Here is a 26,223-nt window from a genome sequence, read left to right on the forward strand (position 1 = left end):
CATCTCTTTCCATTGGAAAAGTAATGAGTAATTTTAGGAACACTTGTTTTATAATAATAAAACCTTCAAATAAGAGAAGATTTGAACTTCACGTTTGTTAGGACTTGAGGAATAGTTCTAATAATAAAGAGAATATTATTTTTCTAGACGATTAGAATCCAAATAAAATAAAACGAATATATAATTTAAATTACTGTGAGAAGAAAAAAAATTTACGTCGATATGTTTTCTTAAGAGATATAAACAACTAATGTTATAATTTAATACTGTTGAATTTCTTAACTTAAGAGATCAAAAATTAAACCTTAAAAAAATAAGTAGAAAATATTTATTTTAATCTGATTCTATATTTTTTCATGCATAAGGATTGGCTAAAATCAACACAAGCAAGGGTTCCATGATGTTGATATGAAATTGGTTGGACTCTAGATTTTGGCTCTACTAATTCTTATCTTTAACTAAAGATTGTATGTTTTGCGTATAAGTCAAAGAATGACGCAGAAAATAAATAAATGGCTCTAAACCAATTGATTGGTATGTAATTTGGATTTTATAAGGTATGTTTGTTTTGTTATAATTGATTTTTTAAAAAATTAAATTTTAGAAAATGAATTATTGGAATATGAATTTGAAAAATGAATTACATTTCTGGAAAACGTTTTCCGGAAAATATTTTCCGTAAAATGAATTATATTTTTCTGGAAAACGTTTTATGATGTTTGGAAGATGTTGTTTAAACATTTTTTCCACTAGTTGACGAGTTTTTTCTAAAAATATTTATTACAAATATTAAATACAATAAATAATATTATTTATCATAAAACTTAATATTATTATTTTAAAATATTAAATAATTTATTTATTATAAATATTATTTTATAATTTTATTAATAAAAATATTAATATTGGTATATTTTATTGAAATAAAAATATTATAAATTATATTAATTATTTATTAAAGTAATAGTGTTATATTATATTTTAAAAATATTAATTAGTATATTTTAAATATCTTTATTAAAATATTATTAGATTATTATATTAATATCAAATATAAATAAAATTATTCATTATTAATAATTTATAATATATTTATGTGAAATTAATAAATAATATAAATTTTATTAATAATTTATTATATTATTAAAATAAAATACAATATCTCATATTATTATAAATATTAATAAATATATTTTAAATATTTTAATAATTAATATTTTGATTCAAAACGATATTAAAATATTTTATTACTATTAAATTCATAAAATAAAATTATTTTGAGTACTTATTATTTAAAGTGAAAAGTTCGGAAAATGACTTACGGAAAATCAGACCGTAAGTCATTTTCCAGAAAACACAAAGGAAATTCTGTTGACCAGAAAAATATTTTACGTTGATCAACCAGTTTTCCTCCAACCAAATACTGAAAAACATTTTCTGAAAAACGAATTACGTGAAACAAGCACGGGATTTCGGGGAAAACCAATCCCCCTAAACAAACAGACCCTAAGTGGCGGTTTGAATTTTTTGATTTTGAAATACTATATTCTTTTGCACACAAAAAAACATGAATGCAATGTATATAATTTTTTTTTAAAAAAAATTGAGATTGTTAGATGTATATTTACTAGTGAAAATAAGATTAATATAGATTTATTTAGTATAAAATTTACAAATGGTCGTTAAACTACGACAAAAGCTATAATGAAAGTCAATTAAAAATTTAATAATTGTATTGTAAGTTTAGAAAGTTTAGTGATTACATGCAAATGTCCTAAAAGTTTAAGGGTCACTTATGTAGCCTACCTTAAATTGGAAGTGTCAAAAACACGAAACTAGCCTAATTTTGATCTCAAGTTTTGAAACCTTAACCTAATACTAAAATCATTTTCAGCTTGCTTTCTCGATTATTTTTATTAAGTTAAGGTGATTATAAAGTAATATTTGCTCTAAATACTCTTAATCATTTGACAATGAACGATCAATCATCCTATTGCAATCGTTAGTGCTGGAACCCATGACTTCTATAAACAACAATAATTTATTTAACCACTCAGATAAGTTAATTCGTGTAATTTACTTTCTCGATTTTAATATTAGAGTCTCAGTTTTGTAATCAACCAGTAGGTTTTGAAAGTCAGTCAACGGTTTTGATATCAATCGGCCAATTGGGTCTAATGACTATAATTTTTAAAATATTATTATTCGGTTCCGAAATTAAAGTTATAAATGAATACTTAATGCTCGATTTTAATGAACGACTAGAAAACTTTCCCAACAACTCTAAACAGCTGGTAATCTATTAGATGAAATAAAGGGAACTTATATCAGATGAAGACATTCAAGGAAGCTATTTACCAATTATTAAGCTAAAAATTCCATATATACTTATGTTTTTCCCATTTTTCTTGTTGAACGATTGTTTGTTCTTTCTTATATTCATTTTGTTATAATATTCTTGAGTATGAGTTGAACTTGTCCAAATATATTTACATTGGGATGATTTTTATAGTTTTCTCTTTATAACTATTCTTTAAGACAGTGTGTAATCAATACTTTAGGGTGTTGTAAATCTTGATAGAGTTATAAGACTACACAATGCAAATTAATGAATCTATGAAATCTTTAACAATGAATCTATGAAATCTTTAACGTGATTAACTAAAAACAGTGGATGTAGACTTGATTTAAAATTTAAACACATATTCGTCTCTAAGATTTAAGTGGTTCGAGACGAACATAGAAATTAAGCACCTATAAAAAGTATTGAAAAAAATTGAATCGTGATAACAAGCAAAACTAAATAAATTTACTTGTAAATTATTTTTTTATTACGTTTAATAAACTATCTAATAAATACATCGAATTTTAAACAAAAAATCAATAAATTTCATTTAACATTAAGCTACTCACACAAAATAAACATGATCATCTTTAAAGGACCCAAGTTAGATTTTAATCTACTCCTAACTCTATCTTGTCAAAAAATAATAAAAGAATAATTAATGAAAAGTAAAAAAAATAATTTTAGAATGCCACATCAAAATCATCGTTAATTTTTAAATGATGCGTAACAAAAAATATATAATGTTAAGTAAGATTTTAAAAACAATAATAAATAAATGACTAAAACAAAAAAAAAATAAAATGTAAGCGACTAAATACATAATTTATCATTTTTAAGTATATAAAAATTAGCTGACCCTTATTTCCATATGTAATATGATAAGGGGGAGGTAGGATAGTAGGCTGCCCCCAACGCCAGGTTGAGAGCAATTTCCGTAAGAGACATCCGAATTATGAAATGCCCTCCGTGAGACTCGATACCACGACCCCAAGGTTAAGATCCTTATGCTCTACCAACTGAGCTGGATGACATTTCTAAGTATATGTGAGTTTATAATGTTGGACCCTACGCAAGAGAGACTAGATAAGAGGAGACTCTAGTCTAGGCAGTTGCTCCTTTTGTCCAGACTAAAAAACGAACATGTTTAAATCATTCCAAAATTATTTGTATTTGTATAAAAAATAAAATAAATTTACTTGTGTTAATTTTAAAATCTTTATAAAAGTTTTCCATAAACTTTTAATATCTAATTTATCTCATCCTAATCACATTAATTGATTGATTCAGTACTTCTAAGTATATAATTATATTAAAACCTAAACTAATTTATATACAATGAACAAGTAAATGGAATCTAAAATTTTAAATTTATATTTTCAAAAATAACATAAAGTATTTACTTTTTGGCACACGCGCTGGCACATGTTTGTCAGAAATTTACTTTAAATAAAAAAAATATAAAAAGATTAAACATATTCAAATATTTTTTTTTGGTATAAAAGAAGGAAAAAAAAATGGAAACGACACCGTTTCCTATTTCCATCTTAGGGTATCTTTCCCTAATCTATCCAGATTGAAAGCATCCAAAATTTCTCCAGGCGACTCTCGTAAAACTCTCTGCTTCCTCTTTCGTTAATCTCTATCTTGGCCAGACCATCAGCGCACCCATTACTTTCTCTAAATATATGCTTTATCTCCTTTACCTTTATTTCTTTTATCAGACTTTTGCACTCATTTATCATCAAACTGATTTGGGGGTCCTCGTGTTCTTCTGCTTTCCCTCGAATCTATTTCGATAATCAGGTTCTTCAGATTCAGAGTTATTGCTTTGGTAAGGCCTTTTTTCAATTCCCAAATTTCTGCTAACAGACATGATGATTTCCCTAGATGAATCAAATATCCTGTAACCCAATCTCCCTTATCGTCTCTTATCAGGCCACCTGCTCCAGCGTATCCTGTTGACCTGTTACAAGCGCCGTCCGTGTTTAGGGTATAGCATCCTACTGGGGGTTTCCTCCAACATATCCACCTGGGTTCTCTGGTAAGGTTTTTGTTGCTGTAATTCTTCGCGTTTAGAGTATCAATAGCAAGTTTGAGGCCATATTTAAAAATATGGTTTAGGTTCCTGCTTTTTGCATTGAAGATGTTTTCGTTGCGTTCTTTCCATATTCCCCATACCAAACAAGAGAATAGAGTGCCCCAACTAATAATGCCATTCAGCTCCTTTTTAGACGAACTGTTTCTTCGCATCCAAACTATAAAATCAGAGGAGTCAATAGGTTTCATAGAGACTTCCTGATCTGAAATACTCCACACTTCTTTTGCAATTTTGCAATATCTTATTACGTGTTCTATCGATTCCATTTCCCCTGGGCACTCTTTACAGTCTATCTCGATTGTCATTTGTTTCTTTGCTCTTAATTCGTTCGTGTTCAGTCTATTGAGGCAACATATCCAAATGAAGAATCTAACTCGCTCAATAGAGTCTATCTTCCAAATCCAATTGAATGAAGTGTCATTCTGGTCATTTGGATTTCTATTGATAATTTTCTTGAACGCCAATCTAACAGAGAAAGTGCCCTTTTCCTCATGCCCCCAATTTGAATTCTCTGAACGATAATACGCCACTTTCTCCAACTTATTAACAAGATCAATCTCAGGAAACTGCTCTTTTAGAGGTGCTTAGCCGAACCACCAATCATATCTGTCACAACCGTCTTTCGGTTGGGCCTCAAAATTGGGTTTCGACTTGAAAAATGTGGATTGGAGTCGCCACCGATCATTTATTTAAAAATAAATGGGTTGATCGGATACCCTATTTCTTACCTGATCTGCGTCTTACCAGAAATATGTCGGGCTCGGGAGTCGGTTACGGTCAAGGAAAGATTAGCACCCTTGAACCGCCCTTTCGGTACTACGTAATTTCCAGTTGTCTTTAATTAAGAAACTTGTAATTTTAAATCAAAAGGTAAAACAAAAATGTCGATCCAAACTACTTACCTTTGATAGTTTGCGGAAATACCCTTAAAAAGTAGTGAAAATAACATTAGGGAAAACAGTGAGGAGAACAAATAAAAATGAAGACAATAAGATAAAGAAAGAAAACGAAACGCATAATCAAGAGAAATATTAAAGATAAAAAATAAATGGCATAATTAAAATGAATATAACAAAAAATGACAGAAATAAAAACAGAGGCAAATATATAAAAAGTAAAATAATATAAAATAAAGGGGAAGAAAGAAAAAAATAAAAAGTAAAAGGGGGAAATAAATAAAATAAAAATGGAATAAATAATTAATGAATGAAATGAGAAATATATATATTTTAAAGTATTAGAAAGGAAAAATATCAATAATAGGTAAAATGAATATATATATATATATATACATACATAAATACAAAAAAAAATGTTAATAGAAATATAATTATAAGATAAAATGAGTAAGGTTGGTAAATAATAATAAAAAAATACATATATAACATATAAAATTATAAGACGTAGTAGCTAGATAAAGAAATGACCAAAGTTAATTAAAAATAATATATATGTATTAATAATAAGTATATAGATGAAATATATAGAAAATACGTGTATATATATATATATATAATTACATAATATGAAATAAATAAAAGGGTCAATATAAGTATTAAATTGAATCAAAAATAAGTTGGGTAGCTAAATTGAAAGAAAATCAGAATTAGAAACCAATTCAAAAGCAAATTCGGGGTCAAAATAATTCTTTAAAAGTAGAGAGGGACCAAAAGGGTAGTTTACCCCATTTTCTTAAAAAACACGCGGGTTCGGGGGTGTATATGTGTCAAAATCTGGTTTTAAAATTTTATTTCTTTCCTTCTCTCCAAACAGAACGCCCTCCCCTTTATCTTTTCTCTCAACTGTTCTTCAGTATGAAGAACAAGGGCCGTGGTTCCCAGAACACGGCCACCGCGTCGCCTTGCCGCCGCCGTTGAACGGCGTCGGCCGTCGTTCATCGGCGGTAAAACCAGATTTTTTCTTTGTTTTTCAAAGCTTTTTAAATCTAGTTTTCAAAAATCAAAATATTTTCTATAAAAAATGAGCCTCGGGGGCTAGATCTACAAAAGAAGATCCTGAAAACGCCCCTTGTTCATCGGCTAATACGCTTCTTTTGGGTTCTATTCGAACCAAAATGACGAAGAGACCATGCATGCAAGCATCTAAAGCGATAAAGGTACAAACTTTTACCTTTTCCTTCCGAAAACTTTGCGAGAATTCCTCTGTTTCACTCTAATATTTTCTGCGAATTTTTGCTAGGATTTTGTATCTATTTCGTGTGAAAAATCTCTCTTGTTATTTTCGTCCCCCCTTAATGGGTTCTGATTACATATATTTATAGGAATAAAAATCCTATTTTTAGGTATTTACAACCGAATAAAACACTAATGCAATCTGTTTGTGTTTGTTGGTGATAAATGGGTTTCATTCGCCGGACGCCTCGGGACTGTTGGAGGTGAGAGACGTGCACCGTGAAACTCGGAGGGACAGTCGTGAGGCGTGGGATTCTCGGCCATGCGGCGCTGTTGGAAGCAACGCGTGGACTAGGGTTCTGGAAACCTTAGTTTCCAGGTGGGTTGCGAGCTTTGGGTCACTGCTGGACCAGTTGTAATATTTGGGCCTGTAGAAAAAAAGAACCAAAATATGTATTATATTTATAATATTACATAGTAATATTATAATTCAATTTTCATAGTCGAAATTAAGTGTCTTCAGTTGCCCCTCTTTGCTCATTATCGTGTAACGACAATAGAGCAAAGATTAAAAGACACAAATTTCGTCCATATCGAATGCTATCAGTTCGAGAGTTGAAATCCGATATTGAAACTGGTTTGTCACTTTAAATCACGAAATGACTCTCTCGTCGCGAGGTTGAGTCTGAGAATTGGATATCCTTCGTTGTGAAGCTGAAATCCAAGTATTGTTCCGAGTCCAATACCCTCCACTGTGAAGTTGAAACTGGTTCTGGAACTGGGAAATCGTTTATTGACAACCAGCGGTCCCTTCGTCGTGAAGTTGAACTTGTGTTGTCTAGAGTCCAATATCATTCGTTGTGAAGTTGAAATTGGCTCTGAAATTGAGAAATGTTTGTTGACAACCAGCGGCCCCTTCGTCGTGAAGTTGAACTTGCGTTGTCTGAGTCCAATATCCTTCGTTGTGAAGTTGAGATTGGCTCTGAAATTGATAAATGTTTGTTGACAACCAGCGGTCCCTTCGTCGTGAAGTTGAACTTGCGTTGTCTGGAGTCCAATATCCTTCGTTGTGAAGTTGAAATTGACTCTGGGTAAGACCTGTTTATTGACAACCAGCGGTCCCTTCAGCGTGAAGTTGAACTTGCGTTGTCTGGAGTCCAATGTCATTCGTTGTGAAGTTGAAATTGGCTCTGTATTTGAGAAATGTTTGTTGACAACCAACGGTCCCTTCGTCGTGAAGTTGAACTTGCGTTGTCTGGAGTCCAATATCCTTCGTTGTGAAGTTGAAATTGGCTCTGTATTTGAGAAATGTTTGTTGACAACCAGCGGTCCCTTCATCGTGAAGTTGAACTTGCGTTGTCTGGAGTCCAATATCCTTCGTTGTGAAGTTGAAATTGACTTTGGGTAAAACCTGCAAAGATATGCATATATGCGATGTTAGGGATGTCATGCTCTTAGGTATGCCTAAAATGTATAGGCAACATATGTTATTCTGGGCTCTGGAGAGAAATCTTGATCTCCGGTGGCCTGTCGTTGTTGACTCTTGATTTTGAAAGCTTGAAGTTCCGATCTCTGAACTTGAATTCTTCAAATGTTTAAATCTGATGTGCACATTCTGTTTTTTCTTGATTTGGGAGATACTCCTCAACTATCTCAAGTATGTGCATGAGCCTTGATCGGCTTTTGGGTACCTGTACTTTTCAATGAATCTTTGTACAGTAATATGCGATTATCTTTCATAAAAAATAAATAAATCATTAGGTTTAAATCTAATTCAAGATGCTCAAAAGGAATGAGAGGAAAGATGATCTTTATTCATAAGGGAGGAGAAGGGCAAATAATACATGGCAAACATTCTAGAAAACGAATACACGATGATGTGTAAATGAACGTCTTAGATATCGATAATGTGGGCACTTCTGAGCTGAAAAGTCGTTTGGTGACCTTGAATGCAGCCTTTGCCAAAGGATTTTTGAAAATACGACAACGTTTGAGAGAGTGCAACATTTCTCCGATTTGTTGAGTTTGTACAAGATTCATGTGCCGGGATATTTCCACTGTTAATATCCAAATCGCCCTTTCCGGGTTTTCAACTTGGGCTCATCATTGGTTGCAGGACGCCCTTTGCGAGTTTTCATCTTGAACTTACCTTATTTTCTCTTCTTTTATTCTCTTTCTTCCTCTTTTTCTTTCTCAATTTAGGGTGTCCTTTCGAGTTTTCACCCTAAACATTCTTTTTTTTTTTTCAACTTAGGACGCCCTCTCGGGTTTTCATCCTAAGCGAAGTATTTCTTGACTGCGTCCGAGTTGATGGGATGTGACAGTTTAGGTCCGTCCATTTCAGCCAGGATGAGGGCTCCTCCGGAGAAAGCCTTTTTCACGACATAAGGTCCTTCCCAATTTGGCGTCCATTTTCCTCGGAAATCTTTCTGGACTGGCCAAATTCTTTTTAGCACTAGATCTCCCTCGCGGAATATTCTTGGGCGCACCTTTTTGTCATGTGCTCGGATCATTCGTTTCTGATAGATTTGACCATGATGAATGGCTTTCAGTCTTTTTTCATCTATCAGATTAAGCTGATCATATCTGGATTGTGCCCACTCTGCATCATCCAGTTTGACTTCTGACAAGACCCTGAGAGACGGAATCTCGACTTCAATGGGTAGCACTGTTTCCATTCCATAGGCTAGTGAAAATAGAGTTGCCCCAATCGAAGTTCGTACCGAGGTTCGATAAGTGAACAAAGCAAAAGGCAACTTCTCATGTCAGTCTTTGTAAGTTTCAGTCATTTTCTCCACTATCTTCTTAATATTTTTGGTTGCTGCTTCTACTGCTCCGTTCATCTTTGGTCTGTAAGCAGTGGAATTGTGATGTTTTATGTTAAATTGTTCGCAAGCAGCACTCATCATCTTGTTGTTTAAGTTTGTTGCGTTATCGGTGATAATCTTTTTAGGTAGACCATACCGACATATAATTTCTTTCTTCAGAAACTTGCAAATAGTGGATTGAGTGACACTGGCGTATGACGCAGTCTCTACCCATTTCGTGAAATAGTCAATTGCTACGAGAATGAAACGGTGATCATTCGAAGTCTTCGGATGGATTTACCCGATAACGTCCATGCCCCACACAGAGAAAGGCCATGGTGATGTCATTACATGAAGCAGATGAGGTGGAACATTTATCTTGTTTCCATAAATCTGACATTTATGACATCTCCTAGCATAATTGATGCAATCGCTTTCCAGTGTGGACCAAAAATATCCGCATCTCATTATTTGTCTTGACATCATATGCCCATTTGCATGTGCTCCACAAACTCCATCATGTACTTCTTCCACTATCATTTTCGCCTCCTCAGCATCGACACACCTTAACAGAACTTGGTTATGGCCTTTCTTGTATAAAACCTCTCCGTCAAGGACGTATCCAGCTGCCAACCTTCTAAGGGTTCTCTTCTCGATTTCAGTGGTTTTTTCTGGATAACTCTGATGCTTGATATACTGCAGAATGTCGTAGTACCAAGGCTTAGTGTCTTTCACTTCTTCAATTTGGTAACAATGAGCCGGGTACTCATACGACTGCATGTTAATTAGCATCATTTCAGACTCCCCGCCAGCCTTGAATGTGGCTGCCAAGGTAGCTAAAGCGTCAGCCATTTGATTTTCTTCTCTAGGCACGTAGTGGAAGGTGACTTCGTCGAACTCTTCGAGCAGATCCAACACTAGTTTTCGGTACTCTAACAGCTTTATATCATTGGTTTCCCACTCTCCTCGGAGCTGATAGATTACTAAGGCTGAGTCTCCATACACCCGCAAGATCTTTATATTTTGCCCCAGGGCAGCCCGAATTCCCAAGACACAGGCTTCATATTCTGCCATGTTATTGGTGCAATCGAAGTTCAGTCTGCCGGTAAATGGGTAGTGATTCCCTTCTGGGGAGATTAGGATTGCCCCGATGCCATGTCCTAGTGCATTTGATGCCCCATCGAAGTGCATTCTCCAGGAACTGTCCGCTGAAATGCTTGCTTCTTCTAAAGATATGGTCATTAAGTCTTCGTCTGGGAAATCAAAGTCCAGCGGCTCATAGTTCTCATCAGTTCTGCTTGCCAAAAAATCGGATATGGCACTGCCTTTTACCGCCTTTTGGCTCACATATTCGATGTCGAATTCAGACAAAAGCATCTGCCATCGGGCTAACCTTCCGGATAGAGCAGGTACACCTATCATGTATTTTAATGGATCTAACTTGGAAATCAGCCAAGTAGTGTGATACAGCATGTATTGCCGGAGTCTTTTTGTAGCCCAGACCAGAGCACAACAAACCTTCTCAATAGGAGGATATCGAATCTCGCCATCGGTGAATTTCTTGCTTAGATAATAGATGGCTCTTTCCTTCTTTCCGGAATCGTCATGTTGACCCAGGACACACCCCATGGAGTTCTCGAATATGGAGAGATATAAGAACAGAGGTTTGCCTGGGATAGGGGACATCAGGATAGGAGTGTGAGATAAGTACTCTTTTACCTTCTCGAATGCAATCTGACAGTTTTCATCCCATGTTCTAGGGCTGTTTTTTCGAAGAAGGCGAAAGATTGGATCACACTTGTCGGTTAACTGAGATATAAACCGAGCTATGTAATTCAATCTTCTTAAAAAACCTCGGACCTCCTTTAATGTCCGTGGTGGAGGTAGACTCTGGATAGCCTTAACTTTATCAGGATCAACCTCAATGCCTTTTCTGCTGACTACAAAGCCTAATAGCTTCCCGGATGTCACCCCGAAGGTGCACTTGCTAGGGTTCAGCCGTAACTGGAATTTCCTCAATCTCTGGAAGAGCTTTCTCAAATTCTCGATATGTTCATTCTCAGTCTGTGCCTTGACAATCATGTCGTCGACATAAACCTCGATTTCTTTGTGCATCATGTCGTGGAATAGGGTCACCATAACTCTCTGATATGTTGCCCCAACATTCTTTAATCCGAAAGGCATCACTTTGTAACAGAAAGTTCCCCACATTGTGACGAAAGTGGTCTTCTCCATGTCTTCGGGATGCATCTTGATCTGATTGTACCCCGAAAATCCATCCATGAATGAAAAGTAGGCGTTCCCGGCTGTATTGTCCACCAGAGTGTCTATGTGTGGCAGAGGAAAGTTGTCCTTGGGACTTGCCTTGTTAAGGTCCCGGTAATCGACACACATGCGTACTTTCCCGTCCTTCTTCGTTACAGGCACTATGTTGGCCACCCACTCCGAGTATTTGGCTACTTGAAGAAAACCGGCATCAAATAGCTTCTTAACTTCTTCCTTGATCTTAAGGAGCATTTCTGGTCGCATTCTTCTCAGTTTTTGCTGCACAGGTTTGAATTCTGGTTTGATTGGCAGTTTGTGAACTACCATATCTGTGTCTAGTCCCGACATGTCTTGATACGACCAAGCGAACACATATCTGTACTCCTGAAGTAAGATTATCAGGTTTTGTCTTGCTTCAGTCGAAAGAGTTGTGCCGATTTTAACCTCCTTTCGATCTTCTTCAGTGCCCAAATTTAAGATTTCGATCGCCTCCTCATGTGGTAGTATTTGCTTTTCTTCTCTTTCTATCATCCTCAACAATTCAGTAGGCAAGTTGCACTCCCCTTCATTATCGCATTCATCAAATTCCCCAAGACAAATGGTTGATTCAAAACCCACTTCCTGATCAGGATCATCAGTGTCTACATTATCATTATCTGTGGACCTGAAAGAAGAAGAATGTGCATGTATGAGAGGATAATATCCCACACGGAACAGACAAGAATTAACTTCGAGGGTAAGTGGAAATGAAGTACTGGAATGAAGGAAATAGACAATGAATTCAAAAAATAAAAGAAAAATTTGTTTGCCCTGGAAAAAGAAAAATGCATCTTTTATTAACCTTAAACAAAATGTTTATTTACCCTTACAAAAGATCACCTATTGCCCCGGGTATAGGCAAATAGGGATAGTTCGAATATTACTCTGAAAGACTCTTGTAAACCACAGGTAGTTCTTCCACCGACCAACTGCTAGGCACGAACCCAGGTGGCAGAGGGCATATCCCGGATCTATCTCCGTTGTCAACATCCTCTATGGTCACGGCATTGATGTTCCAATCTTCCAGAGCCGTTTCTAACTCGGATATGGTGGTCTCAAACACATAACCACCAGACTTGAATGTTCTGAAAAGAGGTGGGAATGTCATAGGCTTCCATTTGAGTCCGTTTCCAGTCAATCTGGCTAATTTTCTCTCCCGGTTCTTTTGGATCTCCTTTCTCTTTTCATGATAACTGGGCTGGAAACCGAGCCCAAACTGGTCTAATTTTGAAATCGGAAGGACATGATTAATCATTCCTTGCAAATATTTCCCAAAACCTCTTCCAGTCCTGGCCGCCTCGGCCCAAGGTTTGCTTGATTTCCATCTTTGTGCATTTGGAGAGTCGGGGTCTTGGAATCTTCTTTCCTTCCGCCACGAATGTGGCATTCACAAACTCCAAGGAGCGGAACGAACATTCTACCGCTTCCTTGTCTACTTCGATGGATGGAGCCTCCGTGGTCATGCTTGCCACGATATCTTCCTCAACGTTGATAATTACTAAGGCCCCGTCAATGACAAATTTAACTTTTTGGTGCAACGTGGAGGGTACTGCACCGGCTTGATGAATCCACGGCATTCCCAAAAGACAGCTATAGGACGGCATGATATCCATCACAAGGAACTCAACATCATAGGTGGCTGGTCCGATGGTCAATGGTACCTCGATCTTTCCGATTACATCTCTTTTGGTCCCATCAAATGCTCGGACCACATTCTGACAAGCTCTCATATGAGAGGTATCTATTGGTAGCCTCTTCAATGTAACCGAAGGCATCACGTTCAGGGTCGAACGATTATCGATTAAGACACTTGGTAAAGCGTGCCCCTTACAGTAGGTAGTAATGTGTAACGCCTTTGTTCGGCCTCTTCCTCCGGATGGAATCTCATCATCTGAAAACGAGATGAGATTATCAGCTTGAATACTGTTCACCAATCGATCCATCTTGCTGACTGGTATGTCTTGTGGCACGAACGTTTGATTAAGGACATTCAATAGCGCTTCTCGGTGTGCTTCCGAGCTTAAAAATAATGCTAGCATTGAAGTACGTGTAGGTAAGTTGTGGAGCTGTTCTACAATGTTGTACTCGCTGTGCTTCAAGATCTTGAGGAACTCTTTAGCTTCTTCCTCCTTTATAGGTTCATTGACAACTAGCACATCTTCTTTGAACGGCTCAAGTGGTCTTTGTCCCATTTTACTATTACATCCTCCGGAAGTACTCACCTGACATTCGTACTTCCATGGCACTTGCCGATTGTCCTTATATTGAAAAGGCCGAGGTGCTGAGATTACCACCTTGGCTGGTGTTGTTACTGTCATGCTTGCCTTAGGGGAAGGACTACCCCTACCAAATCTTCTGTCTGATGATTCTCCAGTGGCACAAACATCTGCTTCCAAGGACTCTTGAATTTCTTCGTAAAACTCCAGCTCTTTCCGATCCATCATGAGCTGGACTAAAAATCTGAACTTTGGGCAATCCTGCACTTTATGCCCTTCTTTGTTGTGGTAACAACAATGGTTACCATCTTCATTTTCTGTCGTATCTGAATATGGTGCAGGAAATCCTGCATTTACCATTTTGCTCCATACCCAAGCCAAAGGAGTTTTAATTTCTGAAACACTTGATTTAATTCTCCTTCCCCCTTCAGTAGTAATGTCATTGATTCCTGTCTCCTGATGATTGGGCAAGGGATTCTGGGCGACGTTTGGTGCTCCAGAGTTAAAAGTGATCCAATTCTTGTTTCGCATTCGTTGCACAAGTCTCTTGAATGCGAGACAACTTTCAATCGAATGCCCCTGCACACCGCCATGGTATTCGCAGTGAGCGCTCTCGTCATACCATTTCGGGTAAGGGGGACTTATTGGATTCATAGGATAAGGCGACACTGCATGAGTGTCGAAGAGCTGTTGGTATAATTCTTTATATGTCATGGGAATAGGCTCGAATTGCTCCCTTTCCCTTTCCCTTCTTGGTTCTCTCTGATTCTGTCTAGAAGTACCGGATGGCACAGCTGCTGTGGAATTTGAGCTTGAGATCGTAACCCCCTTGCTGACGTTGTAGGTGTTTACATTGTTGATCTCTCGCTCTTTGTTTTTCACGGGAGGTTTTTTACTGGAGTCTCCTCCCTCAATCTTTCCTTGTTTAATGGCCAACTCGATCATTTCACCGGCCATGACTAAATCTGAGAAACTTCCCGACGTGATTGCTACCAAGTGCCCGAAGTAAGGTGCCTTCAAGGTCTGTACAAACAGCTTGTTTCCTTTTCATCCAAGGGTGGATGAACTTGCACAGATAAAATCCATCTCTGTGCGTACTGTCGGAAACTCTCATTGTGTTTCTTCTCTAGGCTTTGTAATATGACCCGGTCTGGTCTCATATCGTTGATATGCTTATACTGCTCCAAGAAAGACTTGGCTAAGTCTTTCCACGTCTTGATGTGAGTCCGGCTAAGCTGGTTGTACCACCGAGTAGCTGAACCGGACAGGCTCTCCTGAAAGCAATGGATCAGGAGTTGGTCATTTCCCCCGTACCCTGTCATCTTCCGACAGAACATAGTGATATGGGCCGAAGGGCAGCTGTTCCCGTCGAACTTCTCAAACTCAAGAACCTTAAATTTTGGTGGAAGCACCAAATCGGGAACCAAGCTTAGTTCCATCGCATCAACACCATAATAATCATGGTCTCCCTGGACCATCTTCATTTGGTCTTCTAACATCCTGATCTTTTCTTCCATCTTCGCCTTATCCTCCTCGTCAAAATCCGGGATAGGGCAGTCGTCCAGATGACTGTCAGGCTTTGCCGCAGAAGTCTGTAAATTTGCCGTTGATACAACTTTCCCTCTAGCGGCAGATGAGTCACCTTGCAGTCCGGGTAAGGTCCGGATGAGGCAACCACTTGTGGGGTCGGTGGTATGGTTATCCCCTTAGATGGAGCTTTTCCGGATGCACTTGTCTGTTGTTGTAAACCAGATAACTTAGCCACGATCTGGTCGACTAGGGACTCCGTGCTTTTCTTTATGGATTCCATGGTACGTTGACTGTTCTGAGCCATCTTGTCCTCCATTCCTTTTGAAGTCTTGCCATGTTCTCCTCGAGTTTTTCCATTCTGACATCCATTTGTTTTTCTTTACACGAGTGTTGTGAGGGTGATGCGTATTGCTTGCGGTGGTAAGCTTGGTGTCTGAGACATGTTCTGTTAGTTAATACGAATGTAAAAACATGGAAAATAAAATAAACAGACATGAAATATAAAATGCAAGAAATGCAATGCATGATGTATGCAATTGGAGGCATTGATCCAGAAAAGTGTTCATTATTATAAATAACTCTTGTTCAGACAAAAATGTCTTATCTTTTAGAGACATAAAAAATTAGAGGTACATTCGGACTAAATCCTCTAGACCCCGAACAACTTCCAGTAGGTTGACAAGTCTTCTGCCTTCATCTGTCACTGGTTGAATGCCTTGTCGAACCACACCAGCTTCCCTTGCTAGGCTGTGAAGATGACGGACTGCTTTTTGCACTTGATCCAGGAAATCTCGGATGGTTGCGTCTCGGGCCCTCACCCTTCGTTGTGCTTGTTCCCAACGGAAACGCCATTGTAATCCTCCGTCGAAGGGCACCATCTGAAGCTCGTTTGCTTGCCTCTTGAACCCATCTACAATAGCTTCTAACTCAGCTATTGTCTTGCCATCTTTCTCATGTTGTTTTTCTAAGTCAGCTACCCGAACTCTCAAGCGCTGGTTCTGATATTGACTATCTGCCAAGCGTCTTTGGGCAGTCTTCATCTGTTCCTTCCAAGCTTTCTCATCCGGCCCCTCAAACTTCCTTTTCAGGCTATGAGCTTCGTCTTTCCAGTATTCAGAGGTTACCTTCAATTTGGCGTTATCCTTGACCTTATCTTGATACCCCTTTCTTAAGTCTTCGAACTCAAAACAGACTCTTTTCTGTTCTCTTTCCAGTTTATTTGCCCGGTCTTTCTGAGAGTCAGCATCTAGCTTCCACTGATAGCGCTCGGCTTCAAGTTCCTTTATCCTTTGCTTCAGCTATTCACGGCTTCAAACTCGGTCTTGGCTATCTCGAGTTCAGAAAGGACATGCCTGAGATGTTCTTCCATGGTTCGGGTGTCATCACAGTCTGGCACATGGATGTTGTCATTCTTTTATCAATCTTCGCCACTACACATAATCCGGAGTGAGCATGCTTCTGGCAGCTACAACATCCATCTGAAATACTTTTCTCCACGAATCGGCTGCTTCTTTGATCATCTTCTTATAGCTGTCGTCGTGATACTCAAACTCTGACCTAACCAACCCGCATGTTGCTGGAACAAACTGACGTGCTCCATACTGTCTAAGTGCTAATAACGGAGCATACCCGACTGCTCCCCAAAGTCCAAGTAAGGTCACAGTGTCAGTCACCACATCGGAAAAGAACGTCACTGAGAAATAGCCAGGGGGCTCTCCAGACAATATCCCGGTCCTGAAGATGCGTAAAGACCTTCATCCATTTTTCCTTCGAGGCACCTTCATGCCATTTTAAGGTGATAAATTCACCTAGAGGTGAATAGGTGGTGCTAAAACGGCGGTAGGCAACCCCGTTAGTCTTCCAGAAGTGGCTGTGAATCCAGCTGAGGAGCTGAATGCACCCGGTGAATCTTCCTCCGCCAGTTCTTCGGCAATGGTTGAGAGATCGAAAGGTCTCGGCCAAGATGGCTGGTGCTGGGTTAACCGTTTAGAAAGTTGCTCAAATAGTTCCACCACGGCAGCGTCAATGCACCCCAAAGCTTTCGGAAAGATGATCAAACCGTACAGACCCAGTGCAAAAAGGTCTATAGTCTTCCACTCATCAGGGTGGTTTTTCATTAGTTGCTTTTGTGGATCCATTCAATTCCTTCTCCACTGCCTACGCTGAGTCCGATCGATTACCCATTTCTCATCTACTCCTGCAACTTTGGCCAGTGCATTCTTGAAGGGCTGGCTTTTGATTTGTTTAATGTAGGCTCGCTCAAGCTTGATGCTTTCACAATGCAGCAGTGTAGTGTATTCTTCGATGGTGGGCACCATGTCCTCTTGGTTGAAAGTGAAACAACTATATCCCGGGTTCCAGAATTGAACCATGGCTCTGATTAAGGGCTCATCAGTTTTAACATGAAGAAAGAGTGCAATGTCACCGTATCGTTGGCTGAACTTCTGTCTCCGATCATTCTTCCAACTGTCCTAGATATCTCGAAGCTCTTGTACATTGTTCTGTTTTAGGCTGATAGGGGTGTAGCGAACAAACTCTGACACATAGCTTCCTTGAAGACTGTCTCCCTTTTCACTTTGAGTCTTCTCGGACCATAGTCGTGCTTCAGCGTTTTCAATCTCTTGTATTACAACACCTTTGTCCATGAATTCAGATTATTTGAGTTTTAATAAACACCTTTTTAGGGATCAATGGCCTCTTGTTATGATGCAAATGCTAAAAACAAACACAAAGGCAAAAATGTTAGTAAAATAGAAATAAATAAAAATAAATTAAAAAAAATAAATGGTAAAGGAAAAAACATAAGGACACAAAAAAAAGGTTAGGAAAGAAATGTCATAGGTTTTGGAATGTGGTTTTGGGGTAGGCTCTATTTATTCAAAGTCTCCCGGTTTAGGTTCTAAAAACGGTACTCGAGTTCTCCTTGCTAGCGCCCCCTTGGGCCGACTAGACCCTTAGTCCGAAACCCATCACAGGCTTGTGTGGACTAAGTTAAACTCGAGAGGACACATTCCCTTATGCCCATACGGAGAATAAATTCACACGAAGGCATAAGGTATATGAATCCCGAAGGCTACTTGCTAGGCCCATACGGTGAATAAATTCACACGAAGGCGTCGCTTTCACCCCCACTTAAAACGGGTTCGGAGCTCGGGTTTAAAGCCTTGGATGAAAAATGTTTGGAAAGCTGAAATCATTAGAAAACGGTCAGTCCAACTATTTACTTGAAAAAATATAATAAAAAAATAAGTAATAAGGATCGAAATATTACCTTAAAATTTAAACTTACCATTTTCGTTAAAAAAACAACTGGAAATTACCTTAGCCTGACTCACTCACCTGTGTCCCCAGCGGAGTCGCCAAGCTGTCGCAACCGTCTTTCGGTTGGGCCCCGAAATTGGGCTTCGACTTGAAAAATGTGGATTGGAGTCGCCACCGATCATTTATTTAAAAATAAATGGGTTGATCGGATACTCTTTCTTACCTGATCTGCGTCTTACCAGAATATGTCGGGCTCGGGAGTCGGTTACGGTCAAGGAAGGATTAGCACCCTTGACCGCCTTTCGGTACTACGTAATTCCAGTTGTCTTTAATTAAGAAACTTGTAATTTTAAATCAAAAGGTAAAACAAAAATGTCGATCCAAACTACTTACCTTTGATAGTTTGCGGAAATACCCTTAAAAAGTAGTGAAAATAACATTAGGGAAAACGGTGAGGAGAACAAATAAAAATGAAGACAATAAGATAAAGAAGGAAAACGAAACGCATAATCAAGAGAAATATTAAGATAAAAATAAATGGCATAATTAAAATGAATAACAAAAAATGACAGAAATAAAACAGAGGCAATATAAAAAGTAAAATAATATAAAATAAAGGGGAAGAAAGAAAAAAATAAAAAGTAAAAAGGGGAAATAAATTAAATAAAAATGGAATAAATAATTAATGAATGAAACGAGAAATATATATATATTAAAGTATTAGAAAGGAAAATATCAATAATAGGTAAAATGAATATATATATATATATACATAAATACAAAAAAAAAATGTTAATAGAAATATAATTATAAGATAAATGAGTAAGGTTGGTAAATAATAAAAAATACATATATAACATATAAATATAAGACGTAGAGCTAGATAAAGAAATGACCAAAGTTAATTAAAAATATATGTATTAATAAAAATATAGATGAAATATATAGAAATACTGTATCTATATATATATTATATATATATATATAATAATATATATATATATATAATTACATAATATGAAATAAATAAAAGGGTCAGTATAAGTATTAAATTGAATCAAAAATAAGTTGGGTAGCTAAATTGAAAGAAAATCAGATTTAGAAACCAATTCAAAAGTAAATTCGGGGTTAAAATAATTCTTTAAAAGCAGAGAGGGACCAAAAGGGTAGTTTACCCCATTTTCTTAAAAAACACGCGGGTTCAGGGTGTATATGTGTCAAAATCTGGTTTTAAAATTTTATTTTTCCTTCTCTCCAAACAGAACGCCCTCCCCTTTATCTTTTCTCTCAACTGTTCTTCAGTATGAAGAACAAGGGCCGTGGTTCCCAGAACACGGCCACCGCGTCGCCTTGCCGCCGCCGTTGAACGGTGACGGCCGCCGTTCATCGGCGGTAAAACCAGATTTTTTCTTTGTTTTTCAAAGCTTTTTAAATCTAGTTTTCAAAAATCAAAATATTTTCTATAAAAAATGAGCCTCGGGGGCTAGATCTACAAAAGAAGATCCTGAAAACGCCCCTTGTTCATCGGCTAAAACGCTTCTTTTGGGTTCTATTCGAACCAAAATGACGAAGAGACCATGCATGCAAGCATCTAAAGCGATAAAGGTACAAACTTTTACCTTTTCCTTCCGAAAACTTTGCGAGAATTCCTCTGTTTCACTAATATTTTCTGCGAATTTGCTAGGATTTTGTATCTATTTCGTGTGAAAAATCTCTTGTTATTTTCGTCCCCCTCAATGGGTTCTGAATTATATTTATAGGAATAAAAATCCTTTTTAGGTATTTACAACCGAATAAAACACTAATGCAATCTTTGTGTTGTTGGTGATGAATGGGTTTCATTCGCCGGACGCCTCGGGACTGTTGGAGGTGAGAGACGTGCACCGTGAAACTCGGAGGGAGAGTCGTGAGGCGTGGGATTCTCGGCCATGCGGCGCTGTTGGAAGCAACGCGTGGACTAGGGTTCTGGAAACCCTAGTTTCCAGGTGGGTTGCGAGCTTTGGGTCACTGCTGGACCACTTGTAATATTTGGGCCTGTAGAAAAAAAGAACCAAAATATGTATTATATTTATAATATTACATAGTAATATTATAATTCAATTTTCATAGTCGAAATTAAGTGTCTTCAATACCAAAAACTCACTTGAACCCCCGATTTGATTTTCCATTTACAGCCTTTATTTATGATATGCCTGCCCATTACAGACGCTCATATGTAGACTACATATGAAGGCTGTTTCAACTATGTGTTTATTTATTTATTTATACATGCATTGCATTTTACCTTTATTTTTAATTTTCTGACTGTAGGAGGTCTTCCACGGAAGCTGCTCTCAACCTGGCATTGGGGGCAGCCTACTATCCTACCTCCTCTTACCCCATTGCATATGGGAATAGGGTTTTGTTGTTGTATTTATGATATGCCTGGTTTTTAGAAATCCTTTGCCCGCGTTTGACATTCTACTATTTCCATCAAACTCTATAAACTTCTTACTTCAAAATTATTTTTCTTCAAATATTTTGCACCAAAGAACATCCTTTTTGTATGAAGCTTCCAACCATTTCTATTATAAGAGTTTTTCTTCCTGCCATAGAGAGAACTTTTCCTTTTCAGCCCGCTAGTTTCTGCATCACTTTGTCTGCCAAGTGTTTATAGGTGTTTGTGTTCGCTTTCTTATGAATGATGGGAGCACCTAAGTATGTTCCATGGTCAGTGATTTGGATTTTGCTTATAGAAGCCAAATAGGTAGAGTCTCTTCTGGTACATTCGGGGAGATGAATAGCTTTGACTTTTGGAGATTAATTACGAGATCCGAAGCCTTACTGAACTTTCTTAGGCATTCTTTCGCTCTTCCTACTTGAATCTTATTTGCTTCCATGAATAGTAAGAGATCGTCTGCAAAAAACTAGATGACTCAATTTAGTTCCCCCTCTAGTAATTTTCAAAGCTTCCAATAACCATTATTCACTTTCTCAAGAATCATGTGAGATAATCCATACTAATATAAAAAGATAAGGTGAGAGGGGGTCTCCCTGTCTTAATCCTTGATTTGGTTTGAAACCCTCTGTTCTTTCACCATTCCATAGAATTTCAATTTTGCTGTTTTAGATGCAGTAAAGAATTAGGGAGATTGTGTCTTGTGGTAGTCCAAAGTCTTCCAATGTCTTTTTTAGGAAACTCCAATTTACGTTGTCGTAAGCTTTTTGTAAATAAATTTTCATGATAATGGCTCCCTTACTCCCTTTTCTATTCATAATAGAGTGAACTACTACCTGCACAAGAAGAATGCTATCAGTAGAAGATCGGCCAGATAAAAAATTGTTTTGATAAGACCCAATTACACTTTGGAGGATAGGTCTAAGTCTGTTAATCAAAACTTTAGATAAAAATTTATAAGTAGTATTAAATAAACTAATAGGGCAAAACAGATAAATCCTGTTTACATCCATTGTTTTCGGAATCAACACCATATTGATTTTCAGTACTCTTTCCACCCCTGCTGTTTTCGATGCTTTTCATTCACAAAATTGAGAAGGGTCTGTTTCATCGTCGGCCACTGTTTTTTAAGAAAAATTGGTTGAATTCCATCTGGGCCAGGAGCTTTTAGGTTCCTCATGGAAAACAGAGCTTGTTTGACTTCCTCCGTTGAAGCTTTTTTACTGAGATCAAGTTTCTCCATGTTGTTTAACATTGGAAGGAAATTCTTATAGCTTGGGTTGAGGTCTTCCATCTATTTTCGTCTGAAAAGCTTTTTATAAAATTCGATCACATGCCTTTCAAGAGAAGCTTATCATTAACCCAATCATCATCCACGAACAAACCTAAAATCCTGTTATTTCTTCTTTGATCTTCATTGTAATGTTAAAATCGAGTGTTTCTTTCACCTTACAAACCCAATCAAGTCTAGATTTTTAGAGCCAAAAGATCTCTTCTTGGTTCAGCACCTCTTGATAATCTGCTAGCAGCTCTTTTTCCGGGTTTTGAAGATAATTAGAGTAGCTATAATGAATCAAACTTTGAATTCCTTTTAAACGATTTCTAATTTTCCTTTTCCTCTTTAAGATATTTTCAAAAGCTTTCTCTTTCAAATCTTCACAGCTTACTGGTTTCTTCAATAGCTTCCATAATATGCTATTTTTTCTATTCCAAGCTTCGGTAAAATTTCATTGAAATCCTCTTGGTTAAGCCACATCGCTTCGAACCTGAAGGGCCTTCTGCTTTTATCAATAACGTAATCTTTAGAGTTCCAAAGAATAGGATGATGATCTGAATATCTTTGATGAGTGGTAGGCCGAATGCAAGGGAACAGATTAATAGTTTCAGCGTTGTGTAAAAGTCTATCAAGTCTTTTGAAGAGTGGGAATCCCATTCTAATTTCTAACCCAAGTAAATTTCATACCCATCCGGCCAGAATCCATAATGTTACACCTATTCCAACATTCTCTAAACATCAGGATTTTGTTGATTCTATTCGATTGACTTTCTTTCCTTTCATCCAGAGCAGCTATGTCATTAAAAATCCCCATACTGATCCAAGGATCATTATTCTGGTCCGAGTACAGCTTAGGTCTTCCCAAAATTCTTCTTCTTTTTCATGAGGCTGAACATAAGCAAAACTCATTAGCCAAAATTTGTCGTTCTCTATCATTTCACAATGTATAACATGATCCGTATTATGTCTAATGGTAATCTCAATATCGTTAGTGTCCCAAAGAAGGCCAAGACCACCTCTAAATCCTTCAGCCGGAACTTCAAATACTGTGTCAAGCTTTAATTTTCTCCGAAGGCTTTCCCTCCCAATCATCTTTCGTTTCCAAAAGGCAAATAACTTTCGGATCTCTTCTTTCATTGAATCCAAACTATTTCTAGTAAAACTCGGGTTCCCAATCCCCCTGCAATTCCACGTAACTTTCATTGACGAGAGTTATGTGGTTGTTTGCCTCTCTAGAGGTTTGGAGGGTCGTGACCATGTGGCCCATTTCATTACCATCTGTTGTCTTGGAGCTTTGCTGGTTACTTGTTCCTGTTTTCGATCTTCATTCCTTCTATCTTCTAGCCATCAATATTCATTTTTCAGTAGCATCAAAATCTTTAGAGGAGCCTACCTGCGAGAGAATTGATTCTTTCAATTTACTTACTCTAATTTTGGTTTCCTCACATTTTCAAGTTGGGCTTTTCGGTTCCCTCTTCCTTGTTCTGTCTTCTTTTCCAATTCCTTCTTCTTACTGTTCTCAACATTCCTGGTTCCCGTTGCATTCTTCTAAGATTATCTCTTTGAAAATTGTTCCTTGATCACTTTCCCTTATGGGAATGTTTGAGGAATCGAGTTTTGAGAATGATTTTCCTGCTCTGTATTTCTTCTTCTCTAGAATACTGAAGTGATTTCCTCTTTAAGTTTTTCCCATATTTGGATTTGAATTTTTAATTCCCTTTGGCTAACCTTCGTCTTCTCTGAACTAACATCCAAGGGCCATATTCCTTATTCTCGTTGTTTTCCTCCAAGTTTTGTTTCTCTGTGTGGATCGATTCTTCCTCCTGTCGACTTATTTGTTCTTGATCATGTTGGGTTGAATCTTGATTTTCTTTTTGCGAATCTTCTGAAGCCTTCAAAATACATTGCTCTGTCCTGTGTCCACCATCCCGCATTTGAAACAAATTAAATGGATATACTCCACATTAATGATAGTATTTCCGATTTCAATTCTTGAAATCAGCGGTTTATTTAGATCAACTTCGATGCATATCCTAGAAAATTTACCCTTTGTTGACCAAGCTGTTCTATAATCGATCTTGATAGGAGTACCTATGATTTTCCCTATATTTGCGAGAATCCCTTCATCGAAATATTCCATTGGCAAGCCTCGAATGTGAACCCAGATTGCTGTAGACGAAATACTGGCACTACTTGCGTGGAAATTAGGTTTCCATTTCTGCACTGTTAAGTGATGATCCATAATCTTCCAATGATCCTCTGTCAAAAAATTAATTCTGTCGCTTGCATTCTGAAATTTGACTACATAGAAGCCATTACCCAGATCGATACTATCGAAATCCCCAGATAGTTTCCACATAGATGTGATTCTGTTCAGCAAGACTTTATAAGCCATCATTTTTCCCAAAACCTTGATTGTGAGGGTTTTTCTCCATGGTTTCCTAATTCTTGATTTGATTTCTGCAGATATTTTGATCGTCGAAATCCCATCTCAATTGGCTCTTCTCAGCATCTGAATCAGTTTCTCATCTTCTAATCTTTTTTGAGTTTATAAAATTTCCAGAAAAAAAAATAGGTTGATCCACCATTGTGTCAAGCCAAGATCTTGGACGCGGATCTTCCTCATGATTATCAGTGGCTCAGTTCGACCCCGCTTGTTACTGTTGGATTCTCCCAGAGTTTTCCTCTGCCATCGTCACCCCGGTGACGGCGGAGATTCCTCCATTTGGTAGCCAAGATTGGAAGCACGAAGAAAATTCAAGAAAAACCATATTCAAATACTGAAATTCATATCCATAGGACCATATCTAATATAATCCTTAAATTTAAATAACATAAATTAACAAACCTAGTTAACCAAAAGTCAAAAGTTAAAGTTTTAATGATGGCGAATAGTAAAAAAATGTCTCTAAACATCGATAAACAAAATCTGAAAAAAGTAATAAAAGGATTAGATAAAGAAAATTCACTTTTATTATTAACTTTTAGCTATTGTTTTATTCAACAATTGAATTTAGATACAAAGTCAAGTAATATGAATCTTAAATTCCTATTCATTACAATATTTTAATATAATTATTTTTAATTAAAAATTGGCACGTATATCTTAAAGTATGTTGTCAAATAAACAAATAAAATATGTCTCTAAATATTTAAGCTTGGTATTAGAGTAAATAGCTGGAGTCTTCATAATTAATTATGATTTAAATCTCGTCATATATGATTGTTTATAAATTAGTTTTGATTTACTTGAATATGTTTTTTTATTAAGGAGGAAAAACATTATTTCAAGAAGAATTACAGGCTTAATACATTCAAGTTCATCATAATAAAACCAACAGGTTGGGTCTCGACAAAACTCATTAAGCATGCGTATGAGCAACACGATTAGCATATGTATTAACATACAACACTTTCAAATCCTGTTAGCATTCAGCAACAAACGAACTTTGAATATATTCTGTTTATTGATCAAAGTGTGCTTCGCAACTAGGAATGGTCAAGTTATTTAAGTCTGAACAGGCTTAATACATTCAAGTTCATCATAATAAAACCAACAAGGTTTGGGTCTCGACAAAACTCATTAAGCATGCGTATGAGCAACACGATTAGCATATGTATTAAATACAACACTTTCAAATCCTTGTTAGCATTCAGCAACAAACGAACTTTGAATATATTCTGTTTATTGATCAAAGTGTGCTTCGCAACTAGGAATGGTCAAGTTATTTAAGTCTGACTAGTTTTTATCGATTCCTTAAGATTAATTTTTTTTCTTTTTTAAAATTTATACCTTTTTTTATAAAAAAAAATAG

The 26,223-nt window shown here is 37.0% G+C and overlaps 1 long non-coding RNA gene across 1 annotated transcript; it reads left to right on the forward strand.

Moving 5' to 3' along the window:
- The first annotated feature begins 3,937 nt into the window (after nucleotides 1-3,937).
- On the forward strand, nucleotides 3,938-25,320 carry LOC120144394. Its single transcript, XR_005518028.1, has 3 exons — nucleotides 3,938-4,178; nucleotides 4,283-4,388; nucleotides 24,875-25,320. It is a non-coding gene; the product is annotated as an uncharacterized LOC120144394 (long non-coding RNA).
- Nucleotides 25,321-26,223: the final 903 nt, after the last annotated feature.

This window comes from Hibiscus syriacus, unplaced genomic scaffold (assembly GCF_006381635.1).
Source record: "Hibiscus syriacus cultivar Baekdansim isolate YM2019G1 unplaced genomic scaffold, ASM638163v2 tig00110889_pilon, whole genome shotgun sequence".
Classification (NCBI taxonomy): Eukaryota; Viridiplantae; Streptophyta; class Magnoliopsida; order Malvales; family Malvaceae; genus Hibiscus; species Hibiscus syriacus.